Raw genomic sequence first — 21,215 nt, forward strand, 5'->3', positions numbered from 1 at the left:
CAGTTGCGCGAAGGAAAGGGTTAGCACCCCCACAACGCCCTAAAAGTGGGACCTAGTCGATTACCCTATATTTAAAAATTGGAAAATTTAAGTTCGAGGTTTTATTTAACTTAAAAATAATTATGGATGCAAATTTGGAAAGAATACTCGTTTGTTGAGACCAATAACATTCTTCCTCAAGAAAGTATGTGAAATATCAATTATTGACCCCAATAAACGAATATTACCTTGGATTTAAAAAAATGCCATGGGGTTTTGAAAAGGATCTCCACCTACTCCGAGAATTACCAACGGTCACCCCCTCAGCATAAAGCAGAAGATGCGCTATTAACTCCTTGGAAAATCAACATTGCCTTGTTATTTTAAAAACAAATGCAATCAATCATCGGTTAAAACCTAATTATACTAGTTGAGTTAATTAAGGCTTTCCTAACTTAAGGTGTCAAATTATGAACATTAAAGAACCTAGAGGACTAAACCTAAAATAATGAAGGCTATAATATTAAACCTAGTTGATTTTAACCAATTATTGAATCAAATAATAGATTTTAACCCTTGAGCGTCTTAATGCAAAAGCCAAATCGAATTATTTCCTAAATTAAAGGATTAAGGTGAAATTAAGCCTAAAGTAGAGGATCTAAATGATAACCTAATTAATTATGTCAAAAGATTGTCAAACAATTTCAAGGACTAAATGTAATATTCCAAAATTTTGGTTAGTGACCGAAATGTAAATTTTGAAAGTTTAGTGGCTGAAGTGTAAAATTGGGAAAAGTTTAGAGACCTAAGTAGTAATTTTCTCATAAATAATTTTTATTCCATAAATGGATAGTTTAATCTTGAAAGTGGAGTTTTACTGAAATCAAATTCTTGATCTTGAAATTATGTTAAAAACTAGAAAGTGTTAAAGTTCGGTAAATATTTGGTAAATCGGATCGAATAAAAATTTTGAGAAAATTTGAAAGATGATAAATTAAGCTTATAAATATTATTTTCACATGTTAAAATGATGTAAAATAATATGAATCATTGGATTTGAAGATTTATTTCCATGTTTAATTTGGACCGTTGGATCAAAGCGCTAAGATTGCAATTTTTGGAATGTTGCTTGGTAAATTTGGAAAAGGGTAAAATATTTTGTTTATTTTTTATTTTGTAAAGATGATATGGTTATGTGGTTTGGTTTACGGTAAATATCAAGTTTCATTAGTGGCAAAATGGATATTTCATATTAAATGAATTTTTAATTCATTTAAGCTTAAATAAAGACTAAATTAACATGAAAATAACCAAAATTTCATGAAACCAAGCAATTTTTCATCTAACATTTCGTGCTTCTTCATACCAAGGTAAGATAAATTTTATTTTTCATTTTTGAGTAATTTCCTTTGGATTTTGGATCATGCCCGTGAAATAGAAAATTGTTATATCCGAAAACTCTATCATTTGGTATCATTATTGCTTGCTAATTTGGTTTGTGTTCAAATATCCCCAACTCTAGGATTTATTTTCATATTATGGTTTATGGAATTGATGTTGAATTTTGATGTTATTGAGGTTGTAGAATCATTTCCAAGCATGAATGATGATTAAAATCACTTGTACATGATCATATGAACATATGAAATTTCAGTCTAACCCTAATCATGGGAGAAATATGTTTTTTTGATGAAATTAATTTAGGGTTTTGATTGTAGAGATTTTATAAGGTTGAATCGAAGTTCATTTCATGCTTGAATCGAATCAAAATTCAGTAAAATCATAAAAACCCTAATCTTGAACATCAAAGCATTCGTCCTTGACTATAGAGGATGAGAAAAATTATGGAAAATTATTTAGGGGATGGAAATGAGGTAGGAAGTATTCTATAACCCTTATAAAAATTTAGGGTCCATTTTGTAATTTTTGAAAAGTTAGGGGACCAAATTAAAAAATTTGGAAAAGTTGTAGATTGTTGTATAATTGTTAAATAGTTGATTTACTATACTGGAAATTAAATTTTTGAGTTTTTAAATTTAAGTTAGGATGTGAAATTGGATTATTTTGGAAAGCTTGTAAAAGTTGAGATTTAAATAAAAAATATAGAAAGGTTGGGAGCTTAAGTGAAAATGTTATGTGAAGTTGGGATAAAAAGGAACTTGAGTGGTCAATTAGAAGTATTAAGGTCAACATTTATGTTATGACATGGAAATTGTATAGAATAAGCATCGAAAAATTTGTTAGGAATTTATTTTCCAAAGTATGTCTATGTTAGTAAGATTCTAACATTTGGTTTTAATTTGTATATGTTTGGTAATGATGTTCATTAAGAGATTGAATGCTTGAAATCAAGATTAAATGCTATTAAAGCTAAGGAGAAGCTTAAGGATTAAATGGAAAATTCTAAGGGAAGTTTGCAAGCTAAGGACATTGGGTAAGTGCAAATTTAATGTGTAGTTATGTTATCAAACAAAATTGGCATGCAATGAGCCAGTGACGGAATCACTATGGTAAGAAGTGACTCCTAAAATTTTATATGATTTTTGATGCATGCATATATGTGATTTTTGTGAGCTTATAGAATTAGTGACAAGCTGAAAATGCAAATTGGTGAAGTATATTTAGAAATTTAGTTATGGACAATAAGTTTAGAAAAGCATCATAATTTCTAAAAAAAAATTATTAGAGGCTTATTTTTATACTTTTATATTCTTATATCAATCTATTTTTGTTTAGAACAAACAAAAACTGATTTCGAGGTATATACAAAAATATATGAATTTTTAACCGAGGATAGTTCGAAAAACAGGGTAGCTGATTCTGCTCAAAACAGATTTTGTCGGTCAACTTTGAAAATTTACCATAAATTGTACAAATTGAAATAGAAGGAGTACCTTATATTGATAGATTCTTATTTTGAGTGTAGTTTCCATTGGTATGAACAGAATAATTTTTAAAGGTGTATATTAATAAAAAAATAATATTTCTTTAAAGGTACTGCAAATTACCAGAATATGAAATTATGAGCAATTTTGGGATTTAACCGAATTAGAAGCAAATGATCAAGTTAAATCTTAGCGAGGCTTATATTTTTATTTGTATATAAAGTTTTAAAATGAGTAAAATGCATGCATGTGATTATACATGTATGTTTTATACATATTAGGAAGACTCATCATGAGTCTACCTTGTTCGTATTAGCATGATGTTTATGTCATTTATCATATGATTGACATATTCTAAATGTCAAAGGTTGAATATAAAATGCATTGATCATTGGTTATTATATATATGATTTTTATCATGAATATATATGATGTTTATTATGAATGTTACTTCGGGTATGAACTGCCCAATGTTAAAATTATATTAATATACATTGCCACGGATGGAATAAAAAAATAGACTCTTATGCCCAAATAAGTCATTTAAGGACAGGGTATAGTTGGCATGCCATAAAGTATAGCAGCTGTAGGTTTATATTAACACTAGTGTGTAAGGACACTGAGTGCAGGTGGAGGGCACAACCTTATGTGTCATATCCGGATTAGCACTAGAGTGTAAACCTAGTGTAGGTGGTGGGCAGGACCTTGTGTGTCATATCCGGATTAGAACTAAAGCATAAGCATAGTGCAAGTTTAGCACTACGGTGCATATATTTTACTCGAATACCTAGAGTCCTCAGGGTTTAAATTGGGCTATGGTTTATTGGTTAATAAATAATAAACATGCAAATAAGCTTACGAGCTTATGGTATAAATGACAAGTATATCGGTAAGAAAATTTATATCCGGTTATATCATGTAGTTTATGGTAACATGGTTGGAAGGCAGGTAAAGTGATCACATTGCATTAAATATTAATCTCATTTATATTTATATGTTGCATTGCTTTGAATATTTATATGATTGTCTTACTAAGTGTATACTTAGGGTGTGATGATTTTCACGCGTAGGAAAAAGGAAGAAAATGAGTAAGGAGCTGAGCTTGGCATCAATCACCAAGGAAATATTTACAAGTAACAATGAAGACATCCTACTGTGTTCTAAAAGTCTTAGATGGAATCTATACGAGAATTGAATATCTGCAATTTCTTAATATAGTTAGTATTAAATATAATTAATAGTATGAATAAATATTATGATATTAAATTATGCCTAGCAAAATTGTCTATCACTGCTTGAAACTGGTTTTGAATTGGTAACCAACAATATTATATTATGATTTTTCTCTAAATAATTATTATATAATAATTGTTCAAATTATAAAAGTGGTGATTTTTGAATGAAACAAAATTTTACTCAGTTCAATTAAAGAAATGTTTTGAATTTCTAATGTGACATCTGTAACTCGTATTGGTTCGCGTATAGGGTTATGGGTGTTACACTAAATCGTGAAGAATCTAAAGTTAAATTCTTGACTATTAACCTTAATTGCTTAAGCTAAAAAATATCTAATTAAAAAATGTTAAAGGTCTAATTGTGAATAATCTAAAGTTAGGGCTCTAATTATTGACCTAATTAAATTAACCAATTATTAAATCGATTAATCGAAATGAACCTTCAGACATTTAAATAAAATATCCAAATCTAATTACTCCCTAAATTTAAGGAATAAAGTGTGAGAACTCTAAATCTAAGGCTCTAAATTTGAAGTCTAAGTATTCACTAAGGACTAAATTAAATAATCTAAACTAAAAGGTTAACCCTAAATTTAATAAATTAAAGAAAACATTAAATTTAAAGAACATAAATTAAAAATTTCAAATAAAATAAATATTAAATAAGAATCAAGCATGCATAAAAGACTAAATATATGAAAATAAAAAAATAATTAATAATTAAAAAGTATAAATGTAATAAACTAATTAGTATCGGTTAATTAATAATATTATTAATTTAGGGATTAAATTATAGCTAACAAATACCTTTAGGGACTTAATGTAAAATAAACATCAAAGTTCAGCATGGTGACATAAATGAAAATTAAACATTTAAATTAATAATAAAAAATATCATAACAGGTGGCCAAGATGTAATTCACTCATAAATCCGAATTACAAAATTACAATTTAACCTAAAAGTAAACCTACGAAACTGAAAAATGGGAAATAATAGGACATTAATTCGAAAAAGTAAAACAAAAGTAATTAGAAGTGATCAAAATGCAAAAATGCACCTAAACTAGAGGGACTAAATCATAGTTATTCCAAATTACTAAACCTAAAATACTCTATCATAAAAATTGGGTTTATTACATAATCAGGCCACAAAAATTAAAATATAATCAAAACGAACCAACAAGTGACCATAGTGCAAAAACACGGATAAATTAAGAGAACTAAAATGAAATTCTACCATCTATTTACCGAAGCTATTATGAATAAAATAAAAAGGGAAATCACATTAGCAGGAAAACAATTTCAAAACTAAAGTACAAAAAATATGAAATCAGGAATTAAAATGTAAAAAAGGCAAAATTGAGGGATTAAAATAAAAAAAACCTTAATACAACCCCTAAAACAACCAAATCCAAATCCTAAAATGAAAACTAAACCCTATAAACCACATGCATGGAGCCCCATATCCTAAAAATATGATCTCTTTGACTCGAAAACCCGATGACCCAACTCCGGTGACAATGGAACTTCGACGACCCAAAGGGCTACCCCATTTCACTCTCCTATAAGGCTTCTAAAAATGTAAGATTAAAACCATCCTCCTTTTCTCTGTTTTCTTTGAATGGATAAAAAATGTTAGTAAAAAATGAATACTTATTGCTGTAATACCCCAAATTTTGATTAGTGACCAAAATGTAACTTTTGAAAGTTTGATGGTCAAAGTATAAAACTTGGAAGAAATTTTAGGGAATTAAGTGATAAAGTTCCTAAAAAGAATTTTATTTCATAAATAGATAGTTTACTCTTGAGAGTGGGGTTTTATGAAAATCATATTTTGGATTTGGAATTTTAGTAAAGAAAAATGAAAAAGGATTAAAGTTTGGTAAGGAATCAGTAATTTCAGATTTAATTGGAATTTTACAAAATTTTGAAGGATGTTATAAAATGGTTGGAAATATTTTTGTAATATTTTGGATCAAAGAAATTTGGTTTGGAAATGTGCAATTTTTCAAATTTAATCGGAATAGTGGAATTTAGTGACTAAAACGTAATTTTTGAAAATTTATGGGAATTTTCGTAAATCAAAGTCAAAATATTTCATCTTTGACTTTGAAAGATGATAAGGATGAGGTGTATAGGTTTTATGGTGAATATGGAGATTCATTAATGGCAAAAATGGAATTACATATTTATTTGAATAAAATAATGCCATTATGTGATATTATGCCATGTGTTGGAATATTTTAATTAGACTATCAATAATGGAGGAGTAATTTTCAGCTTCTTCCTCATCCAAGCTTTCCGTGGGTTTTCTTCAAGGTAAGGGAAAGATTCAACTCAAATTTCAAGTAATTTACTTAGGATTTTGAGTAAGTTGTAAATAGAAAATTGTTATACGCGAAAAACTCTATCTTTTGGTACCAATATTGCATGGTAATCTTGATGGTGTTCAAAGATCCCAAATTTAAGGGTTTCTGTTCATATAAGGGATCATGAAATCGATGATGGATCTTGATGTTTGTGAAGTAGTTGATTCATATTCAAGCATGTATGATGATTAGAACATGTTTAATCTTTCTAAAACTTGTTCTTTAAGTTTTGTTCATGGATTGTTTGAGTGAGAAAAATTATGGAAAAATTATATATGGGTTGGAAATGATGAAGGAAGTATTGGACAAGCTTTAGAAAATTTGGTGACTATTTCGTAATTTTTGAAAAGTTGGAGATCAATTCGTAAATTTTGGAAAATTGAGGGGTTATTGTGTAAGTGTTATATAATTGATGTGCTATGCTGGAATTTTTGGTATTAAGAATATAAGTGATAAAATGGTGAAGGACCATTTTATATAAGTTGGAAAAATTGGTTACAAGATTAAAAAGAATTAATAAGTGTTTGAATATTTGTTGGAAATTGAGTTCAAGTATATTATGGAGTTGTTATGGGATATGTTTATGTTAGTATAATACTAACATATGTATCGTATGAATTTGTGATTTATTCAGATCGTGATTGATTTGTGATCGAAGCAAGTCAAATAAAAATAGGGTTTATTGTGGACAATAGTGAGGCACAAATATTTGGAAAAATTATAAAGCGTCAAGGTGAGTGCAATGCATGCATGAAATTATACATGGATGTTTCATACATCATTAGGAAGACTTGCGATAAGTCGACCTTGTTTATATTAGCATGATTTTATATCATTTTTATAAATTGCATTGATATGCCAGAGTATGAATTAAAATGCATTGATCATGAAAAATGTGATATTTTACCATGAATGTTTTCGGGTATGAACTTCCCAATGTTAAATTTGATAATATACTTTGCCATGGATGAATTGAATAAAGTAGACTATATGCCCGAATAAGTCATTGAGGGACATGGTATAGTTGGCATGCCATAGAGTATAGCAGCTGCAGGTTTATATTAGCACTATAGTGTCTAAGGAGACTAAGTGCAGGTTTATGTCCGGATTAGCACTATAACGTAAGATTAGTGTAAGTGGTGGGCACGACCTTATGTGTATTGTCCAAATTAGCACTATGGCGTAAGCTTAGTGTAGGTTTAGCACTATGGTGCATGTATTTTACTCGTATACCCAGGGTCCTCAGGGTTGTATATTGGGCTATTGTCTATGGTTTTATACATTATTGGTTAATAAATGGTAAGCATGAAATTAAGTTTACGAGCTTAAGAAATTAATGGCAAGTATATTGGTAAGGAATTTTATTTTCAGTTATATTATTTTTGATCATGGTAAAATATTGGATATGATGATAATATGATTTTAAGGTATTTGGTTTTTATAATAAAATTATGCATGAATTGTATTGCACTGTAAAATGTTTTAATTGCCTCACTAAGTATATACTTAGTGTGTGATGATTTTCACGCGTAGGTAAAAAGCCGGTAGTGGAATAAAGGGTACAAAGCAACATCAAGCATCAAGAAGTATATTTCTATATCAGTAAGACATCCTAAGATGTAATGTAGACTTAATTAGTGGCATGTAATTATTAATGTTTTATTTGCTTTGTTGAACAAATTTGGAAACAAAATGGTAATTTTATGAGTTTTGTATAATGCTAAAATTACTGTAGTAGTTACTGTAACGTATCGATGCACTGTGGCAGTTACTGTAGCGTATCTATGCATAATATTAATTCGATGTTTTGATGCATCAATGCACTGTTCACGTTACTGTAGCGCATCGATGCATTGTTCACTGTTCACGGTACTGTTCATCACTGTTCATAAAAAAATCTTTTGAATTAAATTTGCTATAATAAAATATAAATTATATGATATGATATTTTTATAATATCAATTACTATTTTAATAAAGTAAATTTTTAATCGTTTTAGAAAAGAAAATGGTTTTAAAATTCGGGTGACATCTATAATCTGTATAGGTATAAATATACGGGTTATGAGTGTTACAATTGCTCTGTACTGATGAAACAAGAGAGAAAACACCTTGTGCTTCTATTGGAAATAATTTATACTCTATGTAGACACCCGTTTTTATCCGGGTCTTTATTATTATTATTATTATTATTATTATTTATACAATATTTACATTTATTTTTGTAGGCTCAAAATTGAGACGCAAATACAAGACCAAGCCCACCTGGTTCAAGCCCAAAAACAACACCTAAACCCAGACCAGTTGCAACTAGCTCACCCATCAACTCCAGCCCACCAGGTTTCAACCCGATTGGAGCCCAATGACATATCCGACCCGACTCAATATCAATACCTTAGGGTTTCTAAAACCCTAACCCTAGATAGCTACTGTTGTCGCCAGTGGTTGTTGTAGATACCGCCGACCGCCTCTAACCTTGCTGTTTTATCTATAGTGACTATAAATCAACATCAATCAGAAAAACCCATTAACAAAATATGGACAAATCTAAATAAAATCACAAGAAGATCTGGGGGTTGTCAATCCACCAAATCAATTAACAAGCATCCAAAAATATGATGAAAAAGAGAGAGAACAGAGGAGATAAAAAGAGAACATTAGGTGAATAAAAATGGGGATGAACATTTTGGGGACCAGTTTCAAAAAAAGAGACAGAAAAAAACGAAAGAAAAATACTTTCGAACAAATAAACTGAAAAAAAGGAAAGAAAAATCAAATAGAAAAGCAAACCAACCAAGAAAGAAAAAAGGGAAAAGTTTCTTACCTCGGTTCGAAGCTGGAAACCCAAGGATCGTCGGAAGCTTCGAGTTTTCGGAAGGTAAGCTTTAGATCTGAGGCAAAGGGGTGGGTTTTAGGCTAAAATAGGTTGGGATCTGGGTTGGGGGCGAGAAGAGGATTTTTTTTTGGTGTTTAACTCCCTCCGGCCACCGTGAACCGCCGTGAAACGTCATTGGCAAACGGCGGTAACCCCTTTCTTCCCCGATGAGGGATCTGTGATGATGCTTATTAAGAGTAAAGTTACTCTTTACTAATGGACGATGATTTTGACTATGTTCAGATGTCAGATCATCAAGAATCGAGTAGGGCAGGCGAGCATGTTACTCCTATATAGAGTGGGAGTAATGAGGTGAATCAGAATCCACCCAATGCTCAGCCGAATGTAGAACTGTCTAATCTGAATCAATAGGATATGCATGTTCAGGATCGGGGACTGTTCTTACAAGCTCTAGACACCATTATTAATCGTCGAACCCCAGTTTCAGTTCCAAAAGAACTAAGGAATATGAGAGCACCTGAATTTTGAAGTGATTCGGATGCTAATCCGATGGTTGCTGACTTATGGTTGAATGATGTCAAGAATATGCTCAACAGGATTCCAAGTGATGATCAAGGAAAATTGGAAGGGGTTGTGTCTCTACTGATGGAGCAAGCCAATGTGTGGTGGAATACAGTCGTCGTACGAGTTTCCACTGAGCAGATTACATGGGAATTCTTTCTAAGTGAATTCAAGGAAAAGTATATTGGGGACGTGTTTGTCAATGAGATGATGCAACAGTTCCTAAATTTAAAGTAATCTGGGAGAACAATTTACGAGTATGAATGCGAGTTTCATAAGCTGAGTATATTTGGTTCAGAATTTATTCCGACTGAGAAATCTAGAATTGATAGATTTATTTCTGGATTGGATACTCAGTATAAGAGAATTCTGGTTTCACATCATTTTACTGCTTTTCAAGAAGCGGTAAACAAGGTTAAAGCTATGGAAAAAGTTGATCTTGAAGATATAGAGGCGAAAAAGGCTCAGATAAAAAAAAGGTTTGGAAGCTCATACTCTGCACCTGCACCCTTTTCCAAACGCAACAGGGCCAACAGCAGAAAAATTATGCTTCCTCAATTTCCAAAGGAAGAAAAGGATTTTTTGGAGGAAGGTCCAAGCAGACACATGCAACTTCAGTGGGTACTCAAGGCTCGGGATTCCGTCCTATTACTGAATGTAAGATTTATGGGAGAAAACATTCGGGTCAATGTTGATTTGATGAAGGAAAACGCTTCCATTATGGTAAAGCTGGCATTTTAAAAGGAACTGCCCCGAACTTCATCCAGATCAGAGAGTATCGGGACCCCAGAGGGTAATAAAGTAAATTTTTAATCGTTTTAGAAAAGAAAATGGTTTTAAAATTAGGGTGACATCTATAATCTGTATAGGTATAATTATACGGGTTATGGGTGTTACATTTATTGGCATCAGAGCTACAGGTTTAGCCGATTCTAGGACTAAACTGAGTTTGTTTTGAATTAAAAAGTGTATACATGCCACTAGGATGTCAAACGTTACTGATAGTTGTATATATACTGTGATGATGCTTTTTAAGAGTAAAGTTACTCTTTACTAATGGACGATGATTTTGACTATGTTCAGATGTCAGATCATCAAGAATCGAGTAGGGCAGGCGAGCATGTTACTCCTATACAGAGTGGGGGTAATGAGGTGAATCAGAATCCACCAAATGCTCAGCCGAATATAGAACCGTCTAATCTGAATCAACAGGATATGCCTGTTCAGGATCGGGGACTATTCTTAGAAGCTCTAGACACCATTATTAATCGTCAAACCCCAGTTTCAGTTCCAAAAGAACTAAGGAAGATGAGAGCACCTAATTTTGAGGTGATTCGGATGCTAATCCGATGGTTGCTGACTTCTGGTTGAATGATGTCAAGAATATGCTCAACAGGATTCCTTGTGATGATCAAGGAAAATTGGAAGGGGTTGTGTCTCTACTGATGGAGCAAGCCAGTGCGTGGTGGAATACAGTCGTCGCACGAGTTTCCACTGAGCAGATTACATGAATTCTTTCTGAGTAAATTCATGGAAAAGTATATTGGGGACGTGTTTGTCAATGAGATGATGCAACATTTCCTAATTTTAAAACAATCCGGGAGAACAGTTTACGAGTATGAATGCGAGTTTCATAAGATGAGTAGATTTGCTTCAGAATTTATTCCAACTAAGAAATCTAGAATTGATAGATTTATTTCTGGATTGGATACTCAGTATAAGAGAATTCTGGTTTCACATCATTTTACTGCTTTTCAAGAAGCGGTAACAAGGTTAAAGCTATGGAAAAAGTTGATCTTGAAGATATAGATGCGAAGAAGGCTCAGATAAACAAAAGGTTTGGAAGCTCATGCTCTGCACCTACACCCTTTTCCAAACGCAACAAGGGCCAACAGCAGAAAAATTATGCTTCCTCAGTTTCCACAGGAAGAAAAGGATTTTTTTGGAGGAAAGTCCAAGCAGACACAGGCAACTTCAGTGGGTACTCAAGGCTCGGGATTCTGTCCTATTACTGAATGTAAGATTTTTGGGAGAAAACATTCGGGTCAATATTGATTTGATAAAGGAAAATGCTTCCATTGTGGTAAAGCTGGCTTTTAAAAGGAACTGCCCAGAACTTCATCCAGATCAGAGAGTATCGGGACCCCAGAGGGTAATAAAGTAAATTTTTAATCATTTTAGAAAAGAAAATGGTTTTAAAATTCGGGCGACATCTATAATCTGTATAGGTATAATTATACGGGTTATGGGTGTTACATTTATTAGCATCAGAGCTACAAGCTTAGTCAATTCTATGACTAAACTGAGTTTGTTTTGAATTAAAAAGTGTATACATGCCACTAGGATGTCAAAAGTTACTGATAGTTGTATATATACTGTGATGATACTATTTAAGAGTAAAGTTACTCTTTACTAATGGACGATGATTTTGATTGTTTTCAGATGTCAGATCATCAAGAATCGAGTAGAGCAGGTGAACATGTTACTCCTATACAGGGGGGGTAATGAGGTGAATCAAAATCCACCAAATGCTCAGCCGAATGTAGAGCCATCTAATTTGAATCAACAGGATATGCCTGTTCAGGATCGGGACTGTTCTTACAAGCTCTAGACACCATAATTAATCATCGAACCCCAATTTTAGTTCCAAAAGAACTAAAGAAGATGAGAGCACCTGAATTTTAAGGTGATTCGGATGCTAATACGATGGTTGCTAACTTCTGGTTGAATGATGTCAAGAATATGCTCAACAGGATTCCTTGTGATGATCAAGGAAAATTGGAAGGGGTTGTGTCTCTACTGATGGAGCAAGCCAGTGTGTGGTAGAATACATTCGTCGCACGAGTTTCCACTGAGCAGATTACATGGGAATTCTTTCTGAGTAAATTCAAGGAAAAGTATATTAGGGACGTGTTTGTCAATGAGATGATGCAACATTTCCTAAATTTAAAACAATCCGGGAGAACAGTTTACGAGTATGAATGCGAGTTTCATAAGATGAGTAGATTTTCTTCAGAATTTATTCCAACTGAGAAATCTAGAATTGATAGATTTATTTCTGGATTGGATACTCAGTATAAGAGAATTCTGGTTTCACATCATTTTACTTCTTTTCAAGAAGCGGTAAACAAGGTTAAAGCTATGGAAAAAGTTGATCTTGAAGATATAGATGCGAAGAAGGCTCAGATAAACAAAAGGTTTGGAAGCTCATGCTCTGTACCTGCACCCTTTTCCAAACGCAACAAGGGCCAACAGCAGAAAAATTATGCTTCCTAAGTTTCCACATGAAGAAAAGATTTTTTTGGAGGAAAGTCCAAGCAGACACAGGCAACTTCAGTGGGTACTCAAGGCTCGGGATTCCGTCCTATTACTGAATGTAAGATTTGTGGGAGAAAACATTCGGGTCAATATTGATTTGATAAAGGAAAATGCTTCCATTGTGGTAAAGCTGGCATTTTAAAAGGAACTGCCCAGAACTTCATCCAGATCAGAGAGTATCGGGACCCCAGAGGGTAATAAAGTAAATTTTTAATCATTTTAGAAAAGAAAATGGTTTTCAAAATTCGGGCGACATCTATAATCTGTATAGGTATAATTATACGGGTTATGGGTGTTACATTTATTAGCATCAGAGCTACAAGCTTAGCCGATTCTATGACTAAACTGAGTTTGTTTTGAATTAAAAAGTGTATACATACCACTAGGATGTCAAAAGTTACTGATAGTTGTATATATACTGTGATGATACTTTTTAAGAGTAAAGTTACTCTTTACTAATGGACGATGATTTTGATTGTTTTCAGATGTCAGATCATCAAGAATCAAGTAGAGCAGGCGAACATGTTACTCCTATACAGGGTGGGGGTAATGAGGTGAATCAGAATCCACCAAATGCTTAGCTGAATGTAGAGCGTCTAATCTGAATCAACGGGATATGCCTGTTCAGGATCGAAGACTGTTCTTACAAGCTCTAGACACCATAATTAATCATCGAACCCCAATTTTAGTTCCAAAAGAACTAAGGAAGATGAGAGCACCTGAATTTTGAGGTGATTCGAATGCTAATTCGATGGTTGCTGACTTCTGGTTGAATGATGTCAAGAATATGCTCTACAGGATTCCTTGTGATGATCAAGGAAAATTGAAGGGGTTGTCTCTACTTATGGAGCAAGCCAGTGTGTGGTGGAATACATTCGTCGCACGAGTTTCCACTGAGCAGATTGAATGGGAATTCTTTCTGAGTGAATTCAAGGAAAAGTATATTGGGGACGTGTTTGTCAATGAGATGATGCAACAGTTCCTAAATTTAAAGCAATCTGGGAGAACAGTTTACGAGTATGAATGCGAGTTTCATAAGCTGAGTAGATTTGCTTCAGAATTTATTCCGACTGAGAAATCTAGAATTGATAGATTTATTTCTGGATTGGATACTCGGTATAAGAGAATTCTGGTTTTACATCATTTTACTTCTTTTCAAGAAGCGGTAAACATGGTTAAAGCTATGGAAAAAGTTGATCTTGAAGATATAAAGGCGAAGAAGGCTCAAATAAACAAAAGGTTTGGAAGCTCATACTCTGCACCTGCACCCTTTTCCAAACGCAACAAGGGCCAACAGCAGAAAGATTATGCTTCCTCAGTTTCCACATGAAGAAAATGATTTTTTGAAGGAAGGTCCAAGCAGACACAGGCAACTTCAGTGGGTACCCAAGGCTCGGGATTCCGTCCTATTACTGAATGTATGATTTGTGGGAGAAAACATTCGGGTCAATGTTGGTTTGATGAAGGAAAATGCTTCTATTATGGTAAAGTGGCATTTTAAAAGGAACTACCCAGAACTTCATCCAGATCAGAGAGTATCAGAACCCCAGAGGGTAATAAAGTAAATTTTTAATCGTTTTAGAAAAGAAAATGGTTTTAAAATTCGGGTGACATCTATAATCTATATAGGTATAATTATACGGGTTATGGGTGTTACATTTATTGGCATCAGAGCTACAGGTTTAGCCGATTCTAGGACTAAACTGAGTTTGTTTTGAATTAAAAAGTGTATACATGCCACTAGGATGTCAAAAGTTACTGATAGTTGTATATATACTGTGATGATGCTTTTTAAGAGTAAAGTTACTCTTTACTAATGGACGATGATTTTGACTATGTTCAGATGTCAGATCATCAAGAATCGAGTAGGGCAAGCGAGCATGTTACTCCTATACAGAGTGGGGGTAATGAGGTGAATCAGAATCCACCAAATGCTCAGCCGAATGTAGAACCGTCTAATCTGAATCAATAGGATATGCCTGTTCAGGATCAGGGACTGTTCTTACAAGCTCTAGACACCATTATTAATCATCGAACCCCAGTTTCAGTTCCAAAAGAACTAAGGAAGATGAGAGCACTGAATTTTGAGGTGATTCGGATGCTAATCCGATGGTTGCTGACTTCTGGTTGAATGATGTCAAGAATATGATCAACAGGATTCCTTGTGATGATCAAGGAAAATTGGAAGGGGTTGTGTCTCTACTGATAGAGCAAGCCAGTGTGTGGTGGAATACAATTGTCAATGAAAAGTATATTAGGGACATTTTTGTCAATGAGATGATGCAACAGTTCCTAAATTTAAAGCAATCTGGGAGAACAGTTTACGAGTATGAATGCGAGTTTCATAAGCTGAGTAGTTTTGCTTCGAATTTTATTCTGACTGAGAAATCTAGAATTGATAGATTTATTTCTGGATTGGATACTCAGTATAAGAGAATTATGGTTTCACATCATTTTACTACTTTTCAAGAAGCGGTAAACAAGGTTAAAGCTATGGAAAAAATTGATCTTGAAGATATAGAGGCAAAGAATGCTCATATAAACAAAAGTTTGGAAGCTCATACTCTGCACCTGCACCCTTTTCCAAACATAACAAGGGCCAACAACAGAAAAATTATGCTTCCTCAGTTTCCACAAGAAGAAAATGATTTTTTAGAGGAAGGTCCAAGCAGACACATGCAACTTCAGTGGGTACTCAAGGCTCGGGATTCTGTCCTATTACTGAATGTAAGATTTGTGGGAGAAAACATTTGGGTCAATGTTGGTTTGATGAAGGAAAATGCTCCATTGTGGTAAAGCTGGCATTTTAAAAAGAATTGCCCAGAACTTCATCCAGATCAGACAGTATCGGGACCTAGAGGGTAATAAAGTAAATTTTTAATCCTTTTAGAAAAGAAAATGGTTTTAAAATTCGGGTGACATCTATAATTTGTATAGGTATAATTATACGGGTTATGGGTGTTACATTTATTGGCATCATAGCTACAGGTTTAGCCGATTCTAGGACTAAACTGAGTTTGTTTTGAATTAAAAAGTGTATACATGTCACTAGGATGTCAAAAGTTACTGATAGGTATATATACTGTGATGATGCTTACTAAGAGTAAAGTCACTCTTTACTAATAAACGATGATTTTGACTATGTTCAGATGTCAGATCATCAAGAATCGAGTAGGGCAGGCGAGCATGTTACTCCTATACAGAGTGGGAGTAATGAGCTGAATCAGAATCAACCCAATGCTCAGCCGAATGTAGAACTGTCTAATCTGAATCAATATGATATGCATGTTCAGGATCGGGGACTGTTCTTACAAGCTCTAGACACCATTATTAATCGTCGAACCCCAGTTTCAGTTCCAAAAGAACTAAGGAAGATGAGAGCACCTGAATTTTGCGGTGATTCGGATGCTAATCTGATGGTTGCTGACTTATGGTTGAATGATGTCAAGAATATGCTCAACAGGATTCCTTGTGATGATCAAGGAAAATTGGAAGGGGTTGTGTCTCTACTGATGGAGCAAGCCAGTGTGTGGTGGAATACAGTCGTCACACAAGTTTTCACTGAGTAGATTGCATGGGAATTCTTTCTGAGTGAATTCAAGGAAAAGTATATTGGGGACGTTTTTGTCAATGAGATGATGCAACAGTTCCTAAATTTAAAGCAATCTGGGAGAACAGTTTACAAGTATGAATGCGAGTTTCATAAGCTGAGTAGATTTGCTTCGGAATTTATTCTGACTTAGAAATCTAGAATTGATAGATTTATTTTTGGATTGGATACTCAGTATAAGAGAATTCTGGTTTCACATCATTTTACTGCTTTTCAAGAAGCGGTAAACAAGGTTAAAGCTATGGAAAAAGTTGATCTTGAAGATATAGAAGTGAAGAAGGCTCAGATAAACAAAAGGTTTGAAAGCTAATACTCTGCACCTGCACCCTTTTCCAAACGCAACAAGGGCCAGCAGTAGAAAAATTATGCTTCCTCAGTATCCACAGGAAGAAAAGGATTTTTTGGAGGAAGGTCCAAGTAGACACAGGCAACTTCAGTGGGTACTCAAGGCTCGGGATTCCGTCCTATTACTGAATGTAAGATTTGTGGGAGAAAACATTCAGGTCAATGTTGGTTTGATAAAGGAAAATGCTTCTATTTTGGTAAAGCTGGGCATTTTAAAAGGAACTACCCAGAACTTCATCCAGATCAGACAGTATCTGGACCCCAGAGGGGTAGAGGTGGCAAAATGGGTAAACCTGGTACATCTAAGAATGCATCTAATCATGAAGGCAGAACTACTGCAACAGTTTCACATCAAGATTGATGATGACAGAGATACTCCTGAGATTGTAGTAAGTACCTTTTATCTTTTTGATGAACCTGTTTTCGTATTGATTGATCCTGGTTCTATATACTCGTATATAAGTACAAAACTGGCAATAGATAGGGGAATCTTTTTAGAACCTATTTCTAGGGATATTGTGGCAATTAATACATTGGGCCATAGTGCAAAAATTTGTTGGATTAGTAACAAATGTCCGATAAAGATACAAGGAGTGGAATTGCCTGCAAACCTATTAGAATTGCCTTTTGAGGAATTCGGGATAATCTTAGGCATGGATTGGCTATCTTCCTACTATGGTTGGGTAGATTGTCGTTTAAAGAGATTGTTTTTAAAGGATACAATGGGTTCAGAGATAATATTTGTTGGAGAAAGGTTAAATCTCTTATCCAATGTGATTTCAGCTTTTACTGCTAAGAAATTGTTGTCACGGGGATGTCAAGCAATTTTAGCAAATGTGTTAGATACGAGAATTGATGAAGTTAAGTTGGAAGGTATTCCAACTGTACGAGATTATCCATAGGTGTTTCCGGATGAGTTACCTGGATTACCTCCAGATAGAGAGGTGGAGTTTGGGATTTATGTATTCCCAGGTACAACGCCTATTTTGATGGCTCCTTATCGAATGGCCCAAATAGAGTTAAGAGAATTAAAGGCTCAATTGCAAGAGCTATTGGATCGAGGATTTATAAGACCAAGTATTTCACCTTGGGGTGCACTGGTATTGTTCGTGAGAAAGAAAGATGGATCAATGCGTCTGTGCATAGATTATCGACAGTTGAACAAGGTGACCATAACGAACAACTATCCTCTTCCGAGGATTGATGACTTGTTTGATCAACTTAAAGGAGCAGATGTTTTCTCTAAGATTGATCTTCGATTGGGATATCACCTATTAAAGATTAAAGAGGAAGATGTTTCAAAGACAGCTTTCAGAACACGGTATGGACACTACGAGTTCGTAATAATGACGTTTGGGTTGACAAATGCTCCAGCAACATTCATGGATTTGATGACTCAAATATTTCAACTTTATTTAGATCAATTTACGGTGGTATACTCAAAGACAAAGATAGAACATGATGTTCATCTTCGTACTGTGCTCGAAATACTTAAGGATAAAAAGTTATATGCCAAACCATCAAAGTGTGATTTTTGGTTATCTGAAGTTTCTTTTCTTGGTCATGTTTTCTCGGCAGAAGGCATAAGAGTTTATCCTAAGAAAGTTCAAGCAATATTGGAGTGGAAATCTCCAAAGAATGATACAGAGGTCCGAAGTTTTTTGGAACTTACTGGTTATTATCGAAGGTTTGTGAAAAAAATTTCGATGATTGCTTCTCCTTTGACCAAGCTCTTGAGAAAGGATGTTTCATTTGTTTGGACTGATAAATGTCAAGAGAATTTTGAAACTCTAAAGAAGTTTTTAACGGAAGCACTAGTGTTGGTACAACCGAAATCAGGCAAAGAATATTTGGTGTATAGTGATGCATCTCATAATGGTTTGGGTGGTGTACTTATGCAAGAAGGTAATGTGGTAGCCTATGCTTCTTGACAATTAAAGACGTATGAAAGGAATTATCGTACTCATGATCTTGAGTTAGCAGTAATTGTTTTTGCTCTAAAGATTTGGCGTCATTATTTGTATAGTGAGAGATGTCACATCTACACGGATCATAAGAGTTTGAAATATCTGTTGACTCAAAAAGAGCTCAATTTGAGACAGAGAAGATGGACAAAACTTTTAAAGGACTATGATTTGATCATTGATTATCATCTGGGTAAAGCAAATGTTGTAGTAGATGCACTTAATCGGAAAACTTTTATAGCTTTGCGAGCTATAGATGTGCGACTATTGTTGAAAGAAAATGGCGTATTATTGGCTAAATTAAAAATAAAGCCGATGCTTTTAAATCGGATAATAGAGCTACAAAGGAAAGATGGCGGATTCTTGGAAAAGATTTCACTAGTGGAAAAAGGTGAGACTAAAGACTTTGAAGTCAAGTCAGATGGATGTTTGTATTACCAAGAAAAAATCTATATTCCACATGATGATCAGTTGAAAAAAGATATTCTTTCTGAGGCACATTATAGTGTACTGACTATGCATCCAAGTGGGAGCAAAATGTATCATGATGTAAAGAGTCGATTTTGGTGGTCGGGTATGAAAAGAGCCATCTCTGAATTTGTTGCTACATGTCTGACGTGTCAGCGAGTGAAAGCTGAACATCAGGTGCCTTCTAGATTGTTACAACCAATTTCTATTCCAGAATGGAAGTGGGAGAGAGTTACTATGGATTTTGTTACAGGGCTACCATTGACATCAAATAAGAAGGATTCCATTTGGGTGATAGTTGATCGGTTAACTAAATCGGCACAATTTCATTATGGTACGAATGGACTATGCTTTGGATAAATATGCAGAGTTGTATATCAAGGAGATAGTTCGGTTACATGGAGTGCCAGTATCAATCATATATGACAGAGATCCAAGGTTTACTTCTAGATTTTGGAATTCTTTGCATAAAGCTTTGGGTATTCGATTGAATTTCAGTACGACATTTCATCCACAGACAGATGGTCAGTCTGAGCGGACTATTCAGAAATTGGAGGATATGTTGAGGGCATGTGTGATTGAGTTTGAAGGATTTTGGGAAAAGTATTTGCCTCTAACAAATTTTGCTTACAATAACAGCTACCAATATAACATCAATATGCCTCCTTACGAAGCTTTATACGGGAGGAAGTGTCAGACACCATTAAAGTGGTTCGAGTTAAAAGATCGAAATCTGGTTGGTCCTGATTTATTGAAGGAGGTTGAGAATAAAGTGAGAATACTTCAAGATAATCTCAAAATTGCAACTGATCGTCAGAAGTCATATGCATATTTGAAGTGAAAAGAGATTGAATTCCATGAAGGCAATAAAGTTTTTCTTAAATTATCACCTTGGAAAAAGATATTTCGTTTTGGTCGCAAAGGAAAATTAAGTCCAAGATTCATTGGACCTTATGAGATATTAAAGAAAGTTGGACCGGTTGCGTATCAGTTAGCATTATCTCCAGAATTGGATAAAGTTCATAATGTGTTTCATGTGTCGATGCTTAGGAAGTATTGATCAGATCCTTCATATATCATTGCACCAGAAAATTGAAATCTGACCAGATTTGACATATGAAGAAAAACCAGTTCGGATCTTAGCTCGAGAAATCAAAGAACTGCGTAGCAAGACAATTCCCCTTGTTAAAGTGCTTTGGCAAAATCATAAAGTCGAGGAAGCTACTTGGGAAAGAGAGGAGGACATGAGGAAGTAATATCCTCATATGTTTTCATCATAAATGTATTAAAATTTTGAGGACGAATTTTATTTAAGGAGGGGAGAATTGTAATACCCCAAATTTTGATTAGTGGCCAAAATGTAACTTTTGAAAGTTTGATGGTCAAAGTATAAAACTTGGAAGAAATTTTAGGGAATTAAGTGATAAAGTTCCTAAAAAGAATTTTATTTCATAAATAGATAGTTTACTCTTGAGAGTGGTGTTTTATGAAAATCATATTTTGGATTTGGGATTTAGTAAAGAAAAATGAGAAAGAATTAAAGTTCGGTAAGGAATCAGTAATTTCAGATTTAATTGGAATTTTACAAAAATTTGAAGGATGTTATAAAATGGTTGGAAATATTTTTGTAATATTTTGGATCAGAG

This window comes from Hibiscus syriacus, unplaced genomic scaffold, assembly GCF_006381635.1.
Source record: "Hibiscus syriacus cultivar Baekdansim isolate YM2019G1 unplaced genomic scaffold, ASM638163v2 tig00111458_pilon, whole genome shotgun sequence".
Taxonomy (NCBI): Eukaryota; Viridiplantae; Streptophyta; class Magnoliopsida; order Malvales; family Malvaceae; genus Hibiscus; species Hibiscus syriacus.